The sequence below is a fragment of the Oryctolagus cuniculus genome, chromosome 3 (assembly GCF_051225735.1).
Source record: "Oryctolagus cuniculus isolate XC-2025 breed Fujian yellow rabbit chromosome 3, ASM5122573v1, whole genome shotgun sequence".
Taxonomy (NCBI): Eukaryota; Metazoa; Chordata; class Mammalia; order Lagomorpha; family Leporidae; genus Oryctolagus; species Oryctolagus cuniculus.
Genome location: NC_142869.1, coordinates 99525195 through 99544746, shown reverse-complemented (window position 1 = coordinate 99544746; position 19552 = coordinate 99525195). Strand labels below are relative to the sequence as shown.

Sequence of the window (19552 nt, the reverse complement as noted above, 5' to 3'; positions counted from 1 at the left end):
ACTGGGACTAGTGAGATGGCATTAGTACATGCCACCTTGATGGGATTGAATTGGAATCCCCTGGTATGTTTCTAACTCTACCGTTTGAGGTAAGTCAGCTTGAGCATGTCCTGAATTATACATCTCTTCCCTCTCTTATTCCCACTCTTATATTTAACAGCAATCACTTTTCAGTTAGGTTTCAGAAATTTCTACAGAATTACTTTTAATTGGCTAATTGCTCTAAAAATCAAGATAATTTTTGTAAATATTTAAATTCTTTTTTCAAGTTCTATTTCCATTCCTTGACACTCTTAGGACATGCAAGCCATTCCATTAAGTCATCAAATATTAAATTAACTAAATTAAGCTTGAAAAATTACCTTTAAGCTATTTTTCCCTATCACAGGTCTCTGAAATAAATCAAACAAACTTTTTGTGTGTGATTCTTGCCAAGTGGAGAAAGACTGTAGAAGAGAATAGTGCTACTGAATTAGTTTCATTATTCCTGGCTTTATAATCATTATTTCAGTAATGCAAAAAGACCATCATTATTTATTTCTGGTAAAGGAAACAACTGAGGGGCCTGCACTGTGACTCAATTGGTTAAGCTGCCTACAGTGCCAGCATCCCAAATGAATTCCTTTTCCAGTTCCAGCGGCTCCACTTCTGATCCAGCTCCCTGCTAATGCATCTGGGAAATCAGTAGATGATGGCCAGGTGCTTGGGCCCCTGCACCCATGTTGCAAACCTGGCAGAGGTGCCTGTCTTCAGCCAGGCCCAGCCCTGGCTGTTGCAGCCATTTGGAGAGTGAATGATGGAAGATCTCTCTCTTTCTCCCTGTCTCCATGTAACTCTACCTTTCAAATAAAAAAAAAAACAAACTGAAACTTGAAATTTGTTCTTTAAAGCATCTATGGGTCTTTAGAAAGTTCATAGAATGTACATTATGTGAAAAATTATGCATATATTTCAAAATTATTTGCCCCAAAATAAACTTTATTTTAATTGCATTTCCCATTAACTTTTCAAGTGCTGCTGTAGACTTCATTAGATGGGAGGAAGTTCTCACCTATAAATTACTCAGTGCCTTAGAGTCTCCATGTTGGTTTACTTTTCCTTTCTCTCAGCATTCATTTTCAGTCTCCATGTAGCTATCAGCTCCACCTCATATGTTCTCATGGCACATTTTCTTTAAATTTCATTAGCAAAATACACCCCTTCTCCTATCTGCATTTTTCTTATCTCTGTATTTGCCAGTTTCATCAATGTCTACTTTAAGAAAATAGTTCTAGGCTGGCGCCAGGCTCAATAGGCTAATCCTCTGCCTGCGGTGCTGGCATACTGGGTTCTAGTCCCAGTTGGGGCGCCAGATTCTGTCCCGGTTGCCCCTCTTCCAGGCCAGCTCTCTGCTGTGGCCTGGGAGTGCAGTGGAGGATGGCCCAAGTCCTTGGGCCCTGGCTCCTGGCTTCAAATCAGTGTGGGGCGCCAGCCGCAGCGCGCCAGCCGCAGCGGCCATTGCGGGGTGAACCAACAGAAAAAAGGAAGACCTTTCCCTCTGTCTCTCTCTCACTGTCCACTATGCCTGTCAAAAGAAAAAAAAAAAAAATAAAGAAAATAGTTCTAAAACAATGCCTATTATTTCTCAAATAACATTTTGTACAAATGTGATAGCTTTCTATGTTCCAGCACTTGACAAGCAATATTTCCAATTTCCCAGCAACCCTAACAAGTTTTCATCATGGCACAATCAAGAAAACTGAGTCTGAGAGATGTTATCCCTTGTGCAAGGTGACTTAATCATTTGGTAAAGGCTAAAATTGGAGTCTAGCTATGGCTCATACCAATGTTCACTTTTCACTGCATTGTCTGCTTCTACATATAAAACTAATTATGCGGCCGGCGCCGTGGCTCACTAGGCTAATCCTCTGCCTTGCGGCGCTGGCACACCGGGTTCTAGTCCCAGTCGGGGTGCCAGATTCTGTCCCGGTTGCCCCTCTTCCAGGCCACCTCTCTGCTGTGGCCAGGGAGTGCAGTGGAGGATGGCCCAAGTGCTTGGGCCCTGCACCCCATGGGAGACCAGGAGAAGCACCTGGCTCCTGCCTTTGGATTGGCGCGGTGCGCTGGCCGCAGCACGCCGGCCGCAGTGGCCATTTGGAGGGTGAACCAAAGGCAAAGGAAGACCTTTCTCCCTGTCTCTCTCTCTCACTGTCCACTTTGCCTCAAAAAACAAAACAAAACAAAAACTAATTATGCAATGCAAAGAGGTCTGAGTGTTCGCACAAGTCAAAGGAAATAGATACTAACATCTTTTCGTGATCATTTCTTGTCTTGGGATTTTTTTTAAGATCTCTGTCTCCATAGTTGATTAGTTCCATTTTCTCTATTGACAATATTGAAAATGCATAATGTATGCTTTGCTCCTTTACATCAAGGAACCAGAAGTGTTTTCTAGTCAGATTCTGTTCAGACCTAGCGTTCAGCAATGCTAGAGCCTCAAACCATCATGAGAAAGGCCCAAGATCCTAGCCCTTGGAACTGTCCTCCCAGTAGAATTCTCAGACAGCTGTGCTGTTGGTAACATCTCCCAGCTACAGTGACCCTATTGGCATTCCTGCCAGCATCTCCTCTGTGCCTTTCTGGAAGACTGTAGGAGCTCTCCCTCTCGTTTAAAGAGTTTTCATGCCTCTTTATGACTAGGAATCAAGCTAAATGATACTAGAGAGGGTCACAGCAGGAAATTCCTGGAAATCTTAATGGTAGCTGAGGTATACAGTATTCCTGGGAAACTTCATTTAGAGTGGAAGTTTGTCTCAGTGGTTAAGATGCTGTTTGGGACTTCTGCATCCCATTTTGGAATGCCTGTATTCAAGTCCCTGTTCTGCTCCTGATTCCAACTTCTTGCTAGTGTGGAACAACAGGTGATGGCTCAAGTAGTTGAATCCCTGCCATCCACATGGAAGACATGGATTAAATTTTGAGCTCCTGGCTTCAGCCAGGCCCAGCCTTTGGTTTTTCCAGGTATTTGGGGAGTGAATCAGTGGGCATATTGCTGTTTCCTGCTTTTCAAATAAATAAAAATTTAGAAGAAAAGGAACGCCTTCATTTTTCCAAATAAATATTGACTTCACATTTTATGACAGGCAGTGGGAAGAGAAAAAACTGAGACAAGGAAAAACCCTTTAATCTCTGCTTTAAAGATCTCAGAATCAGATAGGACATAGAGACAAAAAATAAAAAGTTTCTTTAGAATTCAGGGGTGAGAAACATTTTTTCTGCCAAGGCCCATTTGGATATTTATAACATCATTTACAGGCCATACCTAATTATCAATTTAAATATTCACCTGCTATAAATGTATTGAATTTCGAGTCCTGCCAGTCCAAATGATTTCACAGGACTTATACAGTCTGGGGGCTGGATGTTTCTGACTCTTGCTATAGAGTCTGTTAATGCTTGACAAAGGAAAGGACAGATCCATGGTCATTCTTGAAAAAAACAACTCAGCATAACACCACAAAAAGTATGCTTTTTTTCCCACCAATTCATTTAGCCTTAAGGTTGGGCCAAAATCAGATAACGTGCATTGGCTCAAGAGGAGCATTCAGATGGTTTAGGATAGCAATTCCCACTGAAACTCAGAAGCTATCATTTCCCTTTGACATCTATTCACATAATTAGGAGAAATAGCTATAGTGCCATGTTCTGCTTGGCCAGTTTTCCCCACAGACTAACTGCCTTGCTGTGTAAATCATACCAATTGAAAGACTTCTGGAATCTAAACAAAGAATGACATGGGTTACATACTAATTTGAAAAGAAAAGTGAAGGCTACATGCTCTTGAATTAATGAAGTCCAGGAAGGCCCTCCACAACTGTGATGGTTTGTGCATCGCCAACACAGGAGTGAAGGTTCAGCATCCTATTCAGGAACCCAGGACCCTCCTCCAAGGACAAGTTCCTTGGATCTCTTGTGTCCACTCCCTTATCCCCGACATCCCATCCCCTGCTGTTTACTTTCCACAGGACACTTCCTTCATATTTTCATTCAGAGCAACTACAACTGTAAGCTACTACACTTAGAAAAAATATCAGGGTATGGTGTGATGTGAATAAATATGGCTTAATAAGTTAAAAAAAATGCTGGAACTGTGTTATTCTCATTTGTACAGGTTGACAAGTAAGTGAATCTTTCCGGATGAATTTCATCTTCATTTTTTAGCTTATCCTTTAATCCCAACAAGAGCTTTTAAATATTTTTTTTACCAAGTTAAAGTAACTCATGTTAGTTCAAGGATTTCTTTAATTTGTGTGTATAACCTTTCCTAAAAGAAACTTTTTTTTTTTAATTCAAAACACTCCTTTATTGGACTTGTTACTTTTACAATTAAACTCTCTAGAAACACTCTTCCCCCAGTATTTTTATACTATTCAACATCCCTGCAGCAGCTCACATGGGTATCAGAGAACAACATTCACTTCATCAGGGCCTTTAGTCTCATTTGTATACACATCTCTAAATAAATACCATTAATCAACAAATGTTGGACAATGGGAGTTGTTTTAAACAAATTGTGTAGAGTAAGTTCTCTTTTTCCTTTTATGTATATTTAAAAATAACATTTGACAAAGAATATATTTGAAATGGTTTGACTTTACATTAGTGCAATTGGTCAAAATTTTGGACAGTAAAAATTTTGGCTAATTTTCCTAGCTCTTGTTTATGTTTGCTGCTGAACATCAATATCGGTATTTTGCAACATAGATGGATTTGTGTGGATTTTTTTCTGCCTCACATATGCTGATTTTTATTTATTTATTTTTTGGTCTGATGTATTATCCATAGAGCCTTAGTATTAAAATAATGTTGAATAGCATTTGAGTTCTGCCCTAGAGAAAATTTAAGCTTTGATTCTGGTTGTCATGCTACTTGCTTTCTAAAATTTCCTTGAAGTTTCACTTGGAAAAATGACTCTTGATCCATTTTATTTGTCTGCTTTCATTTTGTATAGCTTTATACTTAATAGTGAAAACCTACTATTCTCATTGAACTACTGATATAAATAAGTGAAGACTTAACACTGTATAAAACAGTAGATAGCTGTTATCTATTATTTTCAAAAGAATTTTGCAAAGAAATAATGGCACGTTAACACACAAAATGGTGCTTAGTTCCTGAAAAGAGAGTTGGAAGAAAAAGACAAGAAAGGTGAAAAAGATTTTTAAAGACCAAAGCTAATTTAGTCTTGATGCTTTTGTGTTTTTAGGTATTGCAAGGCAGAATGCCAAGTAAAAAGGAAGCCAGTTTGAGGGGTGGGAGTGAAGAAAAAACCTTCTGTCTACTGGTTGACTCCTCAAATGGCCATGACAGCTCGTCCTGAGCCAGGCCAAAGCCAGCGGCCAGGAACTTCGTCTAGGTTTCTCACCTGGGTAGCAAGAATCCAGCTACAGCAATTATCTGCTGCATCTCAGGGTGCACATTAGCAGAAAGCTGACTGGAAGCTGAAGCAGGAATCAGTCTCAGACATTCCAATATGGGGTGTATCCTAAGTAGTGAGTTAAGACACTGTGCCATGACACCCACCCCTGTTCTTGTTTTTGACTGAGCATCTATGTGTGCTTTTGAATCATGACACTTGAATGAATTTTGGAAAATAAAATGTTCCAAGACTGGCATGGAACCCTACTAGCTTTCATCCTCCTCTTCCTGTCTATTATCATCTTACTCAAATACTATTTTTTTTTAATCTTTTATTTAATGAATATAAATTTCCAAAGTACGACTCATGTGTTACAATGGCTTCCCCCCCCCATACCGTCCCTCCCACCCACAACCCTCCCCTTTCCCACTCCCTCTCCCCTTCCATTCACATCAAGATTCATTTTCGATTATCTTAATATACAGAAGATCAGCTTAGTATACCTTAAGTAAGTATTTCAACAGTTTGCTCCCACACAGAAACATAAAGTGAAAAATAATAGATGATTTTTTTTTAAATGATGATGAAATCAGATCAGACCTATTGCCATGTTTAATCCCAGTGAGAGTCAAGTTGGGAATTGATAATTTCTTTTTTTTTTTTTTTTTTTTTTTTTACAGAAGATCAGTTTAGTGTACATTAAGTAAAGATTTCAGTCGTTTGCACCCCCATAGAAACACAAAGTGAAATATACTGTTTGAGTACTCGTTATAGCATTAAGCCTCAGTGTACAGCATGTTAAGGACAGAGATCCTACATGAGGAGTAAGTGCACAGTGACTCCTGTTGTAAGAACCCCTAACCATGAATATATTTGAGAAACACAAGAGAAGAGTTAACTAGCCAAGCTATAATTGGTTGTTCATAAATCTATATAGAGTTGATCAACTTACATGTACATGCAACAACACCTCCCCGTAACTTTTTTTGGAAATAATTTTCCTAAGATTTCATACCACACCTTTTATTTTAAAAGTAATATTGTCTAAAGTTATGATATTAGAGTCCTTAGATTGTTCCCATTTAGTTTTGTACAAAACAAGGCATGATATTCAAAACACCTAAAGATTTAGTTGGTATGGTATGGAAGCTTCAGTTTCCATAGTCAGAAGATCAAAAGGAGAACAGCTACTACCTACCATAGACATGAAGGAACATGTGGGCATCTATAACTCATCAACAAGAGTGGTAGCAGCCCTGGAAAGGGCTTCATTTCACCCCCTGGAGTCAGGGCCAGCACCTCACACTGAACACTGGGATGCTGATGTTCACGGATGTCCACAGGCGCCCCTGGCAAGAAGCTCCCTGCACCCATGGCAGTTATTCGGGTGGTATAGGATGACTGATCTAGTTTAAATATGAGCACACCAACACAAACTGGCTGAGTATCAGCCCTGTGTAGAGCCATAAGTATTGCATCCTGTACGATTACAGTTTTTTACTCATAATTACTTACTAAAAGTTTTCATAATTCAGATTTTTTTTGCTTTTAGTAGGCTGGAGTGAGGGTAACGTGGGGAGTATCACTATGTTCCTAAATCTGTGTATAGAGGAGATACATGAAAGTTGTAAACTTCAATAAAATTTTGAAAAAAGAAAGAGCAATCACATTAATAACATTCAAAAGTCAGTTTGATACAGAAGGAAAAAAGCTTCAGCTGTACCAGTCTATATTTCATTTTACTAAAAAAAATAAGGAATCAAACTTGATGGTGAGTTACCTCTTCTGCTTGAACTTTCACCAAGGCTCTGTGTGCATTATTTCTCCACAGAATAGAAAACGTGATAGTGAAGAAGACAAGGCCAAAATACCCCGATGCGCCTTGTTTAAGAGATTTTGAACGTATGTTAGCTATGTTTGCCCAAGATACTTCACTTTAAAAAATAATATATCTGAGTTAAGTAGCTTATACAGTAAAATTGCACCTGAGGAGTGGGCATTTGGCCTAATGGGTTAAAATACCAGTTTATATATCTATTTCCTGCATCCAAGTACATGGGTTTGATGGCTTAGCTTCAACTCTTGTCTCCAGCATCCTACTAGTGCAGACCCTGGGAGGCAGGGCTGATGGTACAGGTAATTGACTCCCTTATACCCACCTGGGACACTTGGCTTGAGATCCTGTCTCCAGGCTTTGGCAAGGCAGGCCCCTCCTAGGCTTTGTAGATACTTATGGAGTGTACTAGAGGATGGGAGCTGGCTGTGTCTTCTCTCTCACATATTCTCATTCTCCTTGTCTCTCTGACTCTCAAATATTTTTTTTTAATTTAATTTTATAAAGTGAAGCAGAAACAGTAGACCTCAAATCTCTTAAAAGTTGATGTGATTTAAGAGATAATTGACAATTGAAAGACTTTATAACTTATTCATCCATGTACAATTTATTCAACAAAGATTTGAGCTCAAATTCTGAAGGAACACAGCAACACTGGGAAATTGTTACTTTGAGAAATAGGCAATCAAGGTTGCAATATTCAGAATGATTAGAATAGTTTTAAAACAGATTTAAAGCAGGGTGGGATATTGCCTGAACACTGCTATGCAAGTGTGGAGCTCCATCAATTTGAGGGTGATGGCTTGCGGGTAATTTTGAATGAAAATGAATTTGGAGGGACAGGCATTTAGGCTGAGAAAGACATTGATTAGGATGTCTCCCATGGGAGGATCTGGCTTTGACTACCTGCTCCAGCCACAGACTGTGGCTTCCTATTACCGTAGAGCCTGGGAGGCAGCAAGTAATGGCTCAAGTAATTGGCTCTTGCCACCCACATGGGAGTCCTAGACTCAGTTCCTGGCTACCAGCCCAAACACAGCCTAGACATGGTTGTTGCAAACACCTGGAGAGTGAACCAGTGTGTAGGATCTCTCTTTCTCTCTCCCTCTCTCTCTGCTTTTCAACTAAAGGAAAAACAAAGATATTAAAATGATTATTTTTATGTAAAAAATGCAAAAAGTAGGCACTCGAGTGTGAAGTACTTTTTACACCTATGCATATCATGCTATTTATCCTTGGAAGTAAAATAATGAAAATATCTTTCTACATTTCTATAAAGTTTAGTATAATTTACTTTTTTTTCTTTATTTTTAAGATACTGCCATCTAGTGACACTTTTATAGAATCACTTTGTAACAATATCATTCAAGTCCCAGCCCTTCCCTCAAAACAGTCACATTTAAATAATTTATTATTTTTTCCATTCACAAGGAAGGGATTGACATGCTTTCAAACATATTGTAGAAGCAGCAGGGGCTTTTTTGATGTTTTGTCACAGATGTGGCCACAGGGCTTTTAATAACAGGATATATTAGAAGGAATTTTGTGGTTCCTTCAAAGTGTCATTCTTTATAAATAATTGATAATAAAATAAATGCACAACCCTTTCTTTCCTTGCGTTTTCTAATAAAGCTTGATTGCTAAAAATTATATTTTGAAGAGTTGTAAACATTGCTGAATTAAAAATAATTTTTGCTTAAATTAGAAATATTGGTGAGAAGAAGACTTCAGATACAAAAATATTTTTTAAAAAATGTATTTAAGGTCTGCAAAATTCACATATTTCATGTATACAGATTTAGAAGCATGGTGATACTTTCCCCACCCTCCCCACCTATACTCCCATGCTTCTTCCTCCTTCATCTCCTAATACGAATCTTAATTTTTACAATAATTTACTTTCAGCGTGGTTTACACTCATAAGATTAACATTATACTAGGTAAATAGTTAAATAAATAGTAAGAAAAAAGATTGTTCAGGGCTTAAAAAAATCATCAAAGGTCAAAAATGTCAATTTTACTCCTATACATTACTTTTTGGTATTAATTACCACAGATCAGGGAAAATATACGGTATTTGTCTTTTTGGGGACTGGCTTATTTCATTAAGTATTGTTTCCAGTTGCATCCATGTTGTTGCAAAAGACAGAACTTCATTCTTTTTATGGCTGAACAGTATTCCATTGTGCATATATACCACATTTTCTGAATCCAATCATCAGTTGATGGACACCTGGGTTGATCCCATATCTTAGCTAATGTGAATTGAGCTACAGTGAACGTGGGGTACAGGTCATTCTTTCATATACTGATTTCTTTTGGTTTGGGAAAATTCTCAGGTGTGGGATGGCTGGTTCATATGGTAGGTTTATATTCAGATTTTTTAAAAAAAGTTTTATTTATATGAAAGGCAAAGTTACAGAGAGAAAGAGAGAGAGAGAGAGAGAGAGAGGTCTTCCATCTGCAAACTCACTCCCCAATTGGCAACGGCCAGAGCTGCGCCAGGAGCCAGGAGCTTCTTCCAGATCTCCCAATGAGTGCAGGGGCTCAAGGACTTGGGCCATCTTCTACTCCCTTCCCAGGCCATAGCCGATAGCTGGGTCAGAATTAGAGCACCCGGTAATTGATCCGGCACCCATATGGGATGCAGGCAATGCAGGCAGTGGTTTTACCCACTATGCCACAGTGTAAGCCCCTATATTCAGATTTCAAGGTATCTCCATACTGTCTTCCACAATGGCTGCACCAGTTTACATTCCCACCAACAGTAGATTTAAGGACCTTTTTAGCCACATTCTTGTCAGCATTTATTGTTTTTTGATTTCTGTATCAGACCATTCTAAATGGGGCGAGATGAAATGTTAATATGGTTCTGATTTGCATTTCCCTGAAGGCTAATGATCTTGAACATTTTGTTCAAGTGGCTGTTGGCCATTTGAACTTCCTCACTTGAAAAATCCCTGTTCAAGTCCTTAGCCCATTTCTTAATTGGATTGGCTGTTTGTTGTTGAATTTTTTAGTTCTTCATAGATTCTGGAAATTAATCCTTTATCAGTTGCATGGTTTATAAATATTTTCTCCTATTCTATCAGTTGATGGAACAAAGGCATAAGCCTCAGCCACTCTCACTCATTGTCCAAAAGAGACATAATATGGGTATTTATCCCTTGCCCTTGAATCTCAATTCAGTCTCACACCCTATTGTTTTGACATCCACCCACGCATTCTTCCCCAGGTTCAGAGGCCTGGTGGCCACATGAAAAACCAACTCCAAAGAATTCCCCTCCACCTGCTGTTCTCTACTCCCACTCCCACACCTAGCCCTCCTCAGATATAAAAAGGCCCAGCACCTTGGTTTGGGGCCTCCTGCCACTTGTTCCATAGATGTGCATGCAGGCAGTTGGTCACCCACATCTGTGGATTTATTTTGTCTGAATAAATTAGGTCTGGCTATAGATTCTTATTCTGTCTCTTCTCTGTTCTGCACCTCTTTTCCTAACATTGGTTGCCTCTTCACTTTGCTCAGTGTTTCTTTTGAAGTGCAGAAGCTTCTCAGTTTAATGTAATTTTAACTTTGTGCTTCTGGGATCTTTTCCAAGAATTCTTTGCCTATGTCAATGTCTTCCTGAGTTTCCTCAATTTCTCTAGTAATTCGATGGTATCAGTTCATAGATTTAGATCACTGATCCATTTTGAGTTGATTTTAGTATAAGGTGTAAGCAAGGATCTTCTTTCATACTTCTATATGTGGAGATCCAGTTTTCCTAACACCATTTGTTGAAGAGACTGTCCTTTCTCCAGGGATTAATTTTAGATTCTTTGTCAAAGATTTATTGGTTGTAGAAGCATCGATTGATTTCTAGAGTTTCTATACTGTTCCATTGGTCTACAATGTTTTTGTGCCAGTGTTAGACTATTTTGATTATACTGCTCTGTAGTATATCTTGAAACCTGATTTTGTGATGCCTTTTATTTGTTTTTGTTGTGTATGATTGCTTTAGTTATTCAGGTTTTCTAGTGTTTCCATATGAATTTTAGCATCATTTCTCTAGATCTCAGAAGAAAGTCATGGATATTTTGGTGGGATTGCATTGAATCTGTAAATTGCTTTTGGTAGTATGGACATTTTCATGATATTATTTCTTCCAATCCACAAACATGGAAGATTTTTCCATTATTTTGTGTCTTCTGTTTCTTTCTTTAATATTTTGTAATTTGCATTATGAAGATCTGTTACCTCCTTGGTTAAACGTAATCCAAGGCATTTAATTTTTTCTGAAGCTATTGTGAATGGGATTGATCTTAGAAGTTCTTTCTCAGCCATAGTATTGTCAGGGCATACAAAACTTATTGATTTTGGTGTGTTAATTTTATATTCTGCCACTTTGCCATGCCCTCTTATGAGTTTCAAAGTCTCTTAGTGGAGTGTTTTGCATCCCCTATATATAGAATCATGCCATTTACAAAAAGGGTTTGAATTCCTCCTTTCCAATTTGTATCCCTTTGATTTCTTTTTCTTGCCTAAAGACTCTGGTTAAAATTTTCAGGACTATATTGAATAGCACTGGTCAGAGTGGGCATCCGTATCAGGTTCCAAATGTTAGTGGGAATGCTTTCAACTTTTCCCCATTCAAAAAGATGCTGGCTGTCGGTTTATCATAAATTGCTTTGATTGTGTTGAGGAATGTTCCTCCTATATCCAATTTGCTTAAGGTTTTCATCATGAAAGGATATTGTATTTTATGAAAAAGTTTCTCAGTATCTATTGAGATAATCATATGGGTTTTATTCTTCAGTTTGTTAATGTGATGGCTCATATTTATTGCTTTGTGAATGTTGAATCATCCCTTCATATCAGGATTAAATCCCACTTGGTCCAGGTGAATGATCTTTGTGACACGTTGTTGGATTCAATGAGCTAGTATTTTATTGATGATTTTTTTGCATCTATGTTCATGAGGGATATTGGTCTATAGTTCTCTTTCACTGTTGTATCTTTGAAAGTCTGGTAGAATTCATCAGTGAAGCCATCTGGTCCTGGGCTTTTCTTTTTTGGGAGGGTCTTTATTATTGATTCAATCTCCATCTTGGTTATTGGTCTGTTTAGATTTTCTGTGTCTTCATGACTCAATTTTTGTAGATTGTATATTTTCAGGAATCTATCCGTTTATTCTGAATTTTGCTATTTTTTTGGCATAAGCTCTTTGTAGTAATGCTTAATGATTCTTTTTATTTCTGTCATATCCATTGTTACATTTTCTTTTCATTTCTGATTTTATTAATTAAGGCCTTATCCCTCTTTTTTGATTTTTTAGTTCAATGGTGTATCAGTTTTGTTTATTTTTTAAAAAAAGTTTAATCATTTAACTGTGTTGTTTGTATGGTTCTTTGGTTTCAACTTTATTTATTTCTTCCTTAATTTAATTATTTCTTTCCTCTGATAATTTTGGGTTTGGTTTCTCGATGTTTTTCTTAAACTTCAGATGCATTGGTAGCTTATTATTTGATACCTTTCCAATTTCTTGATGTAGGAACCAATTGCTATAAACTTCCATCTTAACACTGCTTTTGCTGTATTCCATACGATTTGATAAGTTGTATTGTCATGTTCATTCATTTCCAGAAACTTTTTGATTTCCATTTTGATTTATTCTGTGACCCACTCTTCATTCAGGAGCATGTTGCTCAGTCTCCATGTGTTTGTATATATTCTAGATATTTTTGAGTTGTTAGTTTCCAGCTTCATTCCATTGTGGTCAGAAAAGATGCATGATATGATTTTGATTTTTTTGAATTTGCTGAGACTTGCTTTATCACCTAGCATATTTTCTTTCCTAGAGAAATTCCATGTGCTGATGGAAAGAATGTGTATTCTGCTACTGCAGGATGAAAGTTTCTGTAGATATCAGTTAGGTACCTTTGGTCCATAGTTTAGATTATCTCTGTTGTTTCTTTGTTGATTTTCTGTATAGTTGATTAGTCCATTGATGAATGTGGAGTGTTGAAGTCCCCAGTTACTATTTTATTGGAGTTTATGTCTCTGCTTAGATCCATTAACATTTGTTTCAAATAGTCAGACACCCTGGCATTGGGTGCATATACTTTTATTATAGTCACATCATTCTGTTGAATTGATCCTTTAATAATTACATAGTGCTCTTCTTTGTCTCTTTTAATATTTTTTGTGTTAAACTCTATTTTGTCTAATATTAGGATAGCTACACCTGTTCATGTGGCTTTCTGTTAGTGTGTAATAAATTTTTCTATCCTTTCACTTTCAGTCTAGATGTTTCTTTATTGGTGAGGTGTGTTCTTGTATGCAGCAAATAGATGTGCCTTATTAATCCATTCAAATATTCTTTTTATATGATTTATTTATTTATTTGAAAGTTGGAGTTGCACAGAGAGAGAAGAGTCAGAGAGAGAGAGGTCTTCTATCTGCTGGTTTATTCCCCAATTGGCCACAATTTCCAGAGCTGCACTGATCTGAAGCCAGGAAACAGGAGCTTTTTCTGGGTCTCCCACATTGCTGCAGGGGCCCAAGGACTTGGGCCATCTTCTACTCTTTTCCCAGGCCATAACAGAGAGCTGAATTAAAAGTGGAATAGCTGAGACTCAAACCCACACCCATGCGGGATGCCAGCAGTGCAGGCAGCGGCTTTACCCACTATGCCACAGCACTGGCCCCTCTATATCTTTCAATTGGAGAATCAAGGTTAATATTGATAAGTAACAAATTTGCCTGCTTTTTTTGTAAATATTCCTATTGTTTGCATGGAATTTCCTTTTTTTAAAAAACTGGGAGATTTTTTGCTTTTACCTTCTTTCATACTGGTGACTATCCTTCTGTGTTTCTATGTTTAATACATTCTTAATCATCCTTTATAAAGTTGAACAAGTTGTGACAAGTTCTTTCAATCTCTGTTTGCTATGGAAGTCCTTCACCTTGATTCATATATGACAGCCTTGCAGGGAACAGTACTCTGGGTTGACAGGTTTTTTCTTAATACCTGGACTATATTTCTCCATTCTCTCCTGGCCTATAGGGTTTCAGATGAGAAGTCAGCTGTGAGTCTATTTGTGGATCCTCTGAAAGTAATCTGGTATTTCTCTTGTACACATTTTAAAATCTATTCTTTATGTTTTACTCTTGAAAGTTTGAATACAAGGAGTCATTGTGAAGATCTTTTCTAGTCAGGTCTATTTGGTGTTATATGTGCCTCTTGCACTTGGATGTGCCTTTTTTCTCCAAATTAGGGAAATCTTCTGTAACTATTTCACTGAGTAGGCTTTCTAATACATCCTGTCTTTCCATACCTTCAGGAATTCTTAAAACCTGTATGTTGGGTCATTTGATAGTATCCCATATATCTCCAGCAATGTTTTTAATTTTCATAATTATTCTTTTTATGTTTTTGGTGACAAATTCTGAAGAGTTTTCTTCTAGTTCAGATATTCTTTCTTCTGTCTCACCAAGTCAAGATTTCCCACTGTATTTTATTTGATTTATTGAATTCTTGATTTCTAAAATTTGAGTTTGAGTTCTCTTTGAAATCTCAATCTCATGGGAGAATTCTTGCATGTCATGTATGGATTTCTTTAACTCATGAATTTGTTTCTCATTACTTCTGAGTAATTCTATGATTAATCTTTAGAATTCCATTTCAGGCATTTCATCAGTCTCTTCATCTTCAAATTCTCATAAGGAAGTCTTTCCTTTGGGGGATTAATGTTGCCATTCTTGTTTCTTGAATTTCTGCATTTTATTTTTAGGGCTTGTGGAGATATTGGTTTTCTCCTCTAATTGATTTTATCTTTGATCTATTCATCTGTGGCTTAGTGGAGTGTCTTTTCTTTAGTGAATACCCATAGGTGTGTGCTGGCTGTGGCCAGGGAGTTCTGGTCAGTGCTCCAGGATGGGATAAGAATCCAGGATGACACCCAAGTTGGGTGTGGTAAATCTATTGTCAGCTGCGAAGAGTGTATGATCAACTCGGCTGGCATAATCATACCCTCCCTTCTCTTTCAAGGTGAATAATGCCCTGGGTTATCACACTGTGTATGCAGCACTCACACACATGGCTACTTCAACCACACAAAGGATCTGTGCAGTCTTCATTTGAACTTGGATCCTGCTACATTACCCACCCCAGGCAGTCAGGGAGCTCTGAGCTGTTGGTGCCACATAGTGATTATCCAGTGACCTGGCTGCACTTTGTGCTCTATTGTGCAGTCAGAGTTCCCACTTTTTCAGCACACTAGGCTTCCATAGTCACAGGGTGCAGAGGATCCACTCTGCCACACCAGCCTATGCTGTCCATGGAGATGCAGAGATGTTCCCAGAGTCAGCGGTCTGTGGGTGTTCCACCTTGGTGGTTTGAGCCCTGGCACAGTCTCCAGGCTGTGTTGAGAGGCTGGGGGTACTTCACAGTCTCATGTGAGTTCACAGCCACAAATCATCCTGCCAGCCATACTCAGTGAGTGGGACATGTGGATTTTTCCCTCTGGATCACACGCATGTACAAGAGCCCCCACAGCTGCTACTCATTTCAAAATGGCAGCTCCTCCCTACCTGTTGCTGGCTGGACACACCTAAGCTGCTGTAGCTGCTGCTGTTATCAGGATGGTGCTTTGTTCCTGCCGGTTGCTGGGCTCGTGCACAAGAGCCAGTGCAGCCACTGCTGTCAAAATGTCACCCTCTCCCAGCTGGTTGCTAGATGCCATCGAGGGAGGGTAGGAAGACAGAAACATTCCCTATTTTCACTGGGTTAGGCTGCTATCCTGTTTCCCTTAGGGCTCCAGGCTGAACTCAAAGACAGGGTACTCGGCAAGTTTCTACCTCCAACAATAATGCCAGTGGCATGGGCTGCTGCACTATGGTCTCACCTCACTGTCTAAAGCTGGCACTTACTCTAGCTCTCAGATATGGGACGGTGCCCCGTGTTGTGTCCGTGCTTGTTGCTGCACATCTACAACTTCCACACTGATCCACAGCTTCCGCTGGATCCTCCAAATCTATATTAGCACAGAGCATCTGTCTTTTTATGAGATACGTCGTGTTCATTTTTGATGAGAAATAAAGCACAAATGCATGTGTTCTCTAAAACTGATTTGCCTTTTGGTAAGATACTAGCTTCAGTCACATTACAATGAGTAAGGCTTTTAATTAATTAAGGTGTCAATATATTGAGTTTTTCTTTATGGAAATTAATGCTGTAGGCTAAGGCTAAGCATTTTCGGTAATGGGACTGGTAGTAAATATTTTAAGCTTTGTGGGCTATATAGTTTCTGCTGTAACAATTCAATTCTGCTTCTGTAGTGCAAAAGCAGCTGTAGAAAATATTTAAACAAAGGAATTTGAGTGTGTCCCAATATAACTTCATTTATAAAAACAGGTCATATTTTGCATCTATCTGATCGAGGAGAAATACCTCTAATAACAGTCTTGGGTTATTTATTCATAAGGGAGAAGTGTTAGAAAAAAATTTCTAAATTTACTTCAAGGCTTTACTTCAGTCAATAGATAGGCCCCTTTATTGTTACATGACACCTAAATTTTGAGTATGTAATTACTATATGTGCACCTGCTGAACTAATAGACGAACACAAAGGAAAATATCATGCAAAGTTCCATCACTCTTACTTAAACATCAGCATTTTTCTTTTTAAATTCAGATTTATGTGCAGAATTATCTTAATGTGGAGTGTGCTGCTATTTTTCTAGGTAAAATTATTAATGTTTTGCTATACTGAAAGTTAAATGATGTTGACAGTAAGCATTAAATTACAACATTATTACCTGGCCATGATTTGGATAAAATGTATTCATCTCTAACTCTTCCTTATGAGAATGTAGAGGAAACAGAAATGTGGATTCTACTCTAAAATAGTGCAAATTCTATTAGGCAGACCCACAACACTGCAAAGCACCTGCCAAGCAAATAATGAAGATAGAATTGAATCAGGTGGCAAGAAGCTGTGAGAATCTAACAGTGTATATGGTGAATACTATTGGGTCAACATTAACTTTGAAATTTTCTCCAAAACTACATCAATTTTCCCCCTATGATTGAAAAAGAATCATTTTTTTAATTGAGTACCAGTAAAGTGCCTCACATTTGAAATTGTATCAGAGGGTTTGCAGGTTTACTGAGATAATAGCACAGAGCACGAATACATACTCTACTTCTGATGTAGGACCTAAAAGGAGTATTGGATACAAACTGCCCATCCTTTGATCCTTCTCAAGCTAGTGCAGGAATGGAATGGTGGCTATAATTCCTAGGAGTGTAAACAATGTTTCTCTCTTTAGCACTTGTCATAAAAATTATGTGTGACAAAACATCTCCGAACTCATTGGCTAGATACTGCAATCATTTATTTATGGGTCACTGTGGTGTTTGCTTATCTATCAAGGCTTGGCAAGAAGGGGCTCAACTGGCCTCAGCTAAGCTCAGTCATGCATCTGTGGAGAAGCAAGGGGTCTGGGGAGCAGCTGATCAGTGTTGGGCACCTGTAAGGGTGATTGTGATCTACATTTCTTCTTCCATCTGAGTCAGTGGGTTGGTCTATGCAGACTTCTCACAGATATGGCAGAGGGAAAGATGGAGCAGGCCTAGTCACTCAAGTGCTTTTAGTGATACTGATCTTTTTTTGCTTGTTTTTAGATTTGTTTATTTGAAAGGCAGAATTACAGAGAGGCAGAGGTGGAGAGAGAGAGGTCTTCCATCACTGGTTTACTTCCCAGATGGCGGCAATGGCCAGAGTTGCGCTGATCCAAAGCCAGGAGCAGGAGCTCCTTCCAGCTCTCCCACGTGGGTGCAGGAGCCCAAAGACTTGGGCCATTTTCTACTGCTTTCCCAGGCCATAGCAGAGAGCTGGATTGGAAGTGGAGCAGCCGGGACTTGAACCGGTGCCCATATGGGATGCCAGCACTGCAGGTGGTAGCTTTACCTGCTACACCACAGCGCTGACCCCTGTGGTTCTGCTTTTACTGTATGTGCCAACATCCAATTGGTTGAAACAAGTCATATAGCTGAGTCCAGTGGCACAGAATCACACCTTGCCCTCAGCGAAAGAAACTGAAAAGTTACGTGACAAAGGACATGAATGCAAGAAAGGGCGAACAATAAGAACCACTAGTTCAACTTAACACAGTTGTATGCTAGAACTGCTTGAATTAATTTCATATATGATACAAAATTAAAACATAAATAAAAATACTCGTGAACTGCTTCAGGTTAAAAGGGGTTAGAAAAACATAAAAGCAGCAGATCTGAAATATTTAAGAAACAGAAACCTATTCTTAAAATTCATTCAGTATCTCAAAGAGGATTTGGTATTTGATTTTAATCTATATGGATAGTATTTACAATTAGAATTTTAACATATATCTATTTATTTTTTAGAAGAATAAATTTCTTACATATAACATAAGCAATATATTGTTATTAAAAGCTGCTTTCATGGCCCATGTTATGACACAGAGGGTCAAGCTGATGCTTGAGACACTGACATCAGTTCAAGGCCCAGCTGCTCAACTTCTACTACAGCTTCCTGCTAATGGGCCTGGGAAAGCAACAGAAGATGGCTCAAGTGCATGGGCCCCTGCCACACATGTGGGACACCAGGATGGAGTTCTTAGCTCCTTGCTTTGGCCTGGCCCAGACCTGGCACTTGCAGCCGTTGAGGAAATGAACTTGTGCTTGGAAAATACACTTGCATGCGTGGTCTCTCTCTCTCTCTCTCTCTCTCTCTCTCTCCCTCTCTCTCTCTCTTTCTCTTTTTCTCTCTCTCTCTCTCTTGCTTTGCCTTTCAAATAAATACATCTTTTAAATTTTTTTCTAAAACAAAAAATAAGTGACATTGTTTTATGTCTGATAAATCTCATTAACATTTGATTTAATAGAAAAGAGCTTCTCCCCCACCCATCCTAATTCAGAATGTGGTCTAGTACTTTATGATTGCTTTGCATATTAAGCATTAGAAGACAGGAGAATTATAAGGCTGACATTTAATGACAATTGATCATTTTCACAGCTTTAATCAGCAGGTGCTTAAATGAAACACCTTTGATGCCCTTGAGTGCATGAGGGACTGGGACAAAGGCTGTGACTCCTGCCACTGCCTTGGTTCCTGCTAAGGTGCCAGCAGTTCTACCCATTATATTACTTTTGTACTACCTGTGCAAATGTCAACATGGTAAATATGGTGTCTGCAGTCTTTGTATTGTGAAGGCGGCTTTGACCTGCTGGAACTATTCAAAGAATCTTGGGAATTGTGGATAACATTTTGTGAGCCACTTTATCCAAGAATGAACC

The 19552-nt window shown here is 38.6% G+C and overlaps 1 protein-coding gene across 8 annotated transcripts in view; it reads left to right on the top strand.

Annotated features, from left to right (window-relative positions):
* Positions 1-19552, top strand: part of KYNU (kynureninase) — a 226249-nt gene that overhangs the window by 128005 nt on the left and 78692 nt on the right. The gene's annotated exons all lie outside the window — the stretch shown is intronic.